The following is a 6,461-nucleotide window of genomic DNA, read 5'->3' as shown; positions in this document are numbered from 1 at the left end:
CCATCAATTGAGTCGCGATCGCGTGGGGAACGGTAAGTTTTTATTATCCGGGTTTGCCGTGCACCCATTGCCACCGCCCCCCCCCCCCCCCCCCAACCACCCCACTGCCATCCTGTCACCCTTTGAAAATCGAGCTCGAGCTCGAGATCTTCAAACCCCTTACACAGCCAAAGCATGGTCACTTTATGCTACCTTTTCCTCATACTCTGGACATGCCTACCAAAACCACTTAAAACCAACTTACTTTGATGCAGCAATTTCCTCACAAAGATTTTATGTCTTTGTTCACTCGAACCATGTGTGACATTTTCTCTCATCAAAGTTTGATCTCGCAGAGAATACTGTGCCCTGTCTAGAGTGAAGTGTGACTTCCCTGTACTTGATTCATCTTTGTTTGGCTGTCTGTCTCCATTTGTCATTTATCAGGTAGTAATTTCAAAGCTAATTATCTTATGTATATTTTTCCAGGGCTTGATCTTATGCAGATCACTGTGTCTTTGTCCACTTCCCTTTGACTTGATGGCTCTAATTGTCTTTCATCAAGCAGTAAGATCAAAGCACCTAAGGTATTTTAACAATGAACAAGATTAGATGTGGTCTCGAGTGATACCATTTGCATCTACACAATAGGAAGTCAGTTGCTAGGCAAGGACATGTCTCAACTTATCTTTAATTGAGTGGCTGTTCAACCCTATCAGTCTTCACTGTTTCTCTTTCCCTCATTCATGTCTCAATATACCTCACTTTTAAAAAAAAATTATTGCGCCCTCTTCTCCCAAATACTTAATACAACATAAGGCAACAAACAAGATAATTAAAACAATTAATACCATTATTTAAAACTCAAGAAAACATGTGGAAATGGATGGGCAAAACCCACAACTGCATGTAAGGCTTCTGTCTGAAGGTTTTCTTTTTGTAACATTGTGGGGCCCAACAGGCACCAATAATCTATCCCCAATTTTAGTCATCCCCAGTTAGTGTGAGGCAAAATGTCATGTTGATTGACAAACCAGATATATGGTGTTGTGCAATATTTTCCTCTCTTTGAATGTGCCATATCCGTTCTCCGAGTTCCATCGATCGACCTGTAGAGAGCAGTTAGGAGATTCTTCATCCAGGGTGAAAGCACCTGCTAGCAATGAGCTCTACAGCACATCACAGTGGAATAGCCATTCCTGGAGCAGCAAAAGATATCTGGGGCTTTGCAGACTCCCTTTTTCCCACTACCCAATGTCGTTGTTTAATTCAAAAACTTGTCACATTGTATATCCTCTTCCAAAAAGCCTATCAAGTTCACTTTGAATATTTTCATCAGTCTTTCATCAACAGATAGCAATAGCATTGCCACTGTTATAGGAATCATCCTTAAAATAATGTCATTTTGCTTGTATCTTCCCAGCATAACACACCAATCGGAGCATCTTACACCAAACCATATTCACACCATCTAATTTCCAGATAAAATTTGGGATCCAATTGTTTAGTAATACCATTTAACCCCTTTTTGAATTGTATTTAAATAAACAGAAAACTTACATACACAATTGCCTTTGGAAGCAGTTCCTTTCTAAAAACTGTTTACCCATTACGGACAAATCATTGGGTAAATGTAAAGATCAAGAATATAATACATCATTATACAATGTAGTGTCTGACTCAATGAGTTCCAGTCCATTTTTACTCTTTATTCCCAGGCAGGTTGTCTCCATATCCCGGTCGGTCACATCCATGGGAACAACACCACCTGCACGTCCCCCTCCAAGTCACACACCATCCCGACTTGGAAATATATCGCCGTTCCTTCATCGCCGCTGGATCAAAATCCTGGAACTCCCTTCCTAACAGCACTGTGGGAGAACCGTCACCACACGGACTGCAGCGGTTCAAGAAGGCGGCTCACCACCACCTTCTCAAGGGCAATTAGGGATGGGCAATAAATGCTGGCCTTGCCAGCGACGCCCACATCCCATGAACGAATAAAAAAAAATTCTGTTCACTCATCATTTTCCTCAATTGGAATTCTGAGATGTTGCACTGATGCTGCACTTTTGCTGTTGTCCGACAGCCTATTCCTTCCTCATTATGGTCCACGTTGTATTGCCAAGATGAGGATGATAACTGCCTCCATAGTGTACATGTTACAAAGAAAGAACAAATGTTATGTCTGTCCTTAAGCAGCAACCCCACCCTTTTTGTAGGTCTTGCACTGATCTCCTTGATACCAGCTGAACTGTATTTTCCTTCCCTGTTTTTGCATGGCCAGTTTCAAATTGGTTTCTCCCAATTTATCCATAACCTCATATGGACCTTCCTAATTGGCTTCCCAGCCACCCCTTTGTTAAAAAAAAAGTCAGCATAACCTGATCCCCCATGGAGGAGTAGACTCTCTGTTCTACCTTTAAAGAAGGCAGTAAAATATCAAAGCAGCATCAATTTGAACTGTTTACCCTTTTTTTAGCTCCTGGTTGTGCCTAAATTATATTATTTGCTGGTAGTCAACATTGGCATTTAGCAAAAAATTTCAAACACAACTTATTTGCGTTTAGGAATGTACAGATTGGCAAGCTGCCTACAATATTTTTGCCTTTTGAGAGCTGATGAATCAGGGGTTTTAGTAGCTGCTGCAGTTGAATTATATCCTGATCAAGATCCACTGATATTTTCTTCTTGATATCTAACTGTTCCTTCACTTCTGGAACTTTACTATTGTCCATGAAATTGCCAGTTTTGTTAATGTTTCATTAAGTTCTCTGACTTCAGTTTCACAAGTGGCCCTCTCTGACTCCACCTTTTCCAACTCAGATGCAAGATGATTGCTCTGTTTTCGAAGACTTTCAACTTCTGTGTTTTGATGCTGAAGATCCTGCAATGTCATCACATAGCTAGCAACTGATTCTCCACTGTCTGTCAGTGTAGCCTTCAAGTTCTTAATTTCTTGTTCTTTTGTTTCAAATATAACTTGGAATTCTTCTTTCACATTTGTTTTAATGGAAACCTGCTCAGCTTTTTGAAGCTGAACATTCTCTACTTGCTTCTTGCAACTCTTGAATTCTTTGCTCATTGTTTTCTAATTTAAGCAACTCCTTTTCCAACTGGTCTTCAACTTTCTTGATCTATCTATCCTTCTCAACAAGAGTTTGCTGCAGTTCTGCCACCATGGATACAAAAGCAGCTTGCATAGTGATTTGATAATGTAATTGGTGAACCTGCAATTTCAATGCTTCATTTTCCTGCAGAACATCCTGAGTTCTAATCATCTTGTTGGCAGCTGTTTCTGTGTTGTCTGCTAATGCAGCATTCAGAGTTAACTTCTTGTTCTTGCATTCTAATTATTTTCTTAAGATCTTCCAGTTTGATGTTGTGGAAATCTCTTGGGCATTTTTTACTTTCTCTCTCAGCATCTCATTTTACTCCTGCAAAGCCTGAATTGTTTTCTCATTGTTTGTTACTTTATAGAACTCTGACTCCAACCGACCTTCAATGGAGTTGATCATTTCATTCTTCTCATAAATGGCTTTCTGAAATTCTGCTACCATGAACGCAGAAGAAACCTGCTCAGCCTTTTTCATTTCAAGCTCTTGTATCTTTCATTTTAAAGTTCTGTTTTCATCACTCAAGTCCTCAATTGCTTCCCCCTTTGCCACTTGAATAAGTCCAGTTTCTAACAGCTCTACAATGGTTTATATTTTTCATCCCTATTTTGAAGATCTTTTTGCATCTGTTTCATCATACATAAAGCTGAAGCCTGCTGAAAGGTCTGAACCAGCTTTTGCACTTCAGCTGTTAAAGTCTTTTTCTCTCTCTGCAGACTTTGTATATCCTGTTCTTTGCTTGTTACATGAAAATGTTTGTCTTCTAAAGATACTTCCATCAACTCTAATTGTTTCTCTTTCTCTGTGATCGTTTTCTGCAATTCGTCCATCACACATGCTGCAGAAACCTGTGCCGCCATTTGGTCATGAAGATTTTGTATCTGAGCATTCGTGGTTTCCTTCTGTTCCAAAAGATCCTGTACTTAATCTTCAGAGCATCATCTGTAGTAGCTCGCTTTTGTTCTGAAGTCACCAGCTGCACAATCTTTTGTTCTAGTTGCTGTTTGTAGACCACGGTATCAGTGAGTTTGCTGTTCAAGCTCTGCACCTTTTTGTTTTTGTTGCCAATTTCATTTTCGGTAACCAGAAGTTTACTTTGTAAATCTTGTTTTGCAGCCTGAACTTCTGTTAGCCTTTTCTCATGCTCTGTAGTTACGTTCCTGAGGTATTTCTGCATCTCCTCTTGCCTCCTTTCAACTATCTCCTGCAGCTCGTTCTGCAGAGCTCCTAGTTCTTTTACAAGGGCACTGCGCTGTTCCCTTTAACTTGGCCTCAACTGCATTGGCTTTCTGCTTTTCAGTCACCAACTCCTGGTTCAACTGTTTACACTTGTCATTCGAGAGGGTAACCTCACTCGGAAAAGTTCGAAGCAACTTTTCTTTTTCTTGTAACTGCTGTTGCAATGTAGGAACTGGATCACCTTTTACTCCAAGTTTCTGTCAAATATTTTGGGCCACCACATCCTTCTCTTTCAGAATCTTAGTAACAAAGGTAGCAGCAACAAAGATAGCCTCCTCCTCAGTGAATGTCATAATTTGCAAAGAAGAGAGAAAATCTTGAAATTTTATATCAGCATTTTCTTTACCATATTCATTCCATTGGCAATGGTTTTCTGCATACCACTACTGATCACTTGGCTTTTGACATCAACCACAGTATCCTTCTTTTCAGCACGATCACTATCCTTAGTATTATCCAAAGGAATGTAGACTGCGGGCTTCATTGGGAGATTCTCCACCTAAGCTGAAACTGGCTCTATTCTTTGCTTTTTTTGCGCAGTTTTTCTTTTCACAAGTCCACTTGCACATTGTTTTGTTTCCATTGATAGAAGCGCTGGTTCTTGCTTTTTGATTACTGTTTGAGTAGATTCAGTGTGTTCTTTGATATGAGCACTGCAAAACCAGCATGCATCCTTATTAGTCAAGGCATGGGACCGCTGCAGTGCCTGTACCTTATTTAGCATTTGGGTGGGGTCCCCTATCTCATCATACTGGGGTATCTGTTCTCTAAGTGCACGTTGCTCTGGGAGGGTCAAGTCTCTATTGACCAGTTGGGCCTCGTACTGGTAAACGATCCGCTCCACCGCGTCTGTGTTTCCTCCCATCAGGACCCATTTGGTTGTGACTGGTGCTAGATTCGCCCTCCCCTCCCCATCACGTCTACTCCAAGACAGAGTCCTGCCAGCCATGTTGCATGGTGTGCTAGTTGCTCCTGACGGGGGTGAGGCACTCTCATTCTCCTCGCTCTCCCCACCATGTCTCATCGCCTTTTCCTGTGTTCCCGGGACCCACCCAGGCACATCACTATCATCCTCCTCTGTTTCTGATTCTACCTCCCCTTTCCGAAGTGACAGTGCCGCTACTCGTATTTGCAGTTTTCTATTGTTGTCTTGCTCACTTTTCCTGGCCCTCCTTTCCTTCCTTAATTTGCACATTACTTCCCTGTCCTTTTTATCGGGGTGGGTAGCCCACAACTCCTTATCGGCTGTTTTAATGTCACAAACAACACAAACGACTCTCCTTACAAATTTACAGTAAAGTGCCAGGAAAGAAATAAAACAGAAAAGGAAGACGAGGCCAGACAGGCCAACCTCATCACAATGCTTCTGCGCCCATTCCATTGCCCATGACATCTAGCTATCATTATTTCCCATTTCTTTTTCTGCCATCCTGGAAGAATAGCCTGTTCCTTCTTGTATTTGGCTTTAGCCTTTCCCTTCTTGGGTTTGGCTCATTTGGAAGTGATCAGTCTCCTTTTTAATTACTCCTTACATCAACCTCCCCTTTCCGTGGTACCTATAGAGGTTGAGGTCTATATAACTGGTACAGTAGTTTCCCGGCCACTGTCACTTTATAGCGCTATACAACTTTCTAAATAATAACTACTTATCCACCACTCCCAGATTATTCTCACAAATGTACGTGGTTCATTGCTGCGCCGTGTTGGCCATCTGTCCGTGGGTTGGTTAATGGGTTGAAAGAAGTCTACGTCCGAAATCTGTCCCCATCTGCAGTCAGGTCCGCTGATTCAGGCTTCACTTCAGTCCAGTCTCGACCATCCCTGGTTTTGTGTTTTTCGCATGACTCTTCAAGTGTAGTCTGTGCTGGCTCGCCAATGAACTTAAATGGAGTTAAATCCGTCAGGTAAAATGACAGGCAGACTCGGTCCTTGTTTCTGTCTTGCCTTTATTTCCATGTTACAGTGTGATAAGCAGGATACAGTCAGGCCTAGACATGAGGTCTTCAGGCAATACCCCTTGCACAGTCAAAGCGTGGTTCCTTTGTGTTACCTTTTCCTCATATTCTGGACACACCTACCGAGTTCCAAAAGAAGTGGCTGCAGAGATACTGGATGCATTGGTTATGA

General features: G+C 41.7%; 1 pseudogene; it reads right to left on the bottom strand.

Annotated features, from left to right (window-relative positions):
- Positions 1-2,689: 2,689 nt before the first annotated feature.
- Positions 2,690-5,727, bottom strand: LOC137331704 (kinectin-like; annotated as a pseudogene).
- Positions 5,728-6,461: the final 734 nt, after the last annotated feature.

The sequence above is a fragment of the Heptranchias perlo genome, chromosome 13, assembly GCF_035084215.1.
Source record: "Heptranchias perlo isolate sHepPer1 chromosome 13, sHepPer1.hap1, whole genome shotgun sequence".
In the NCBI taxonomy this organism is placed as follows: Eukaryota; Metazoa; Chordata; class Chondrichthyes; order Hexanchiformes; family Hexanchidae; genus Heptranchias; species Heptranchias perlo.
Note: the sequence above shows the minus strand (reverse complement) of the source record. Positions and strands in the feature narration are given on the sequence as shown.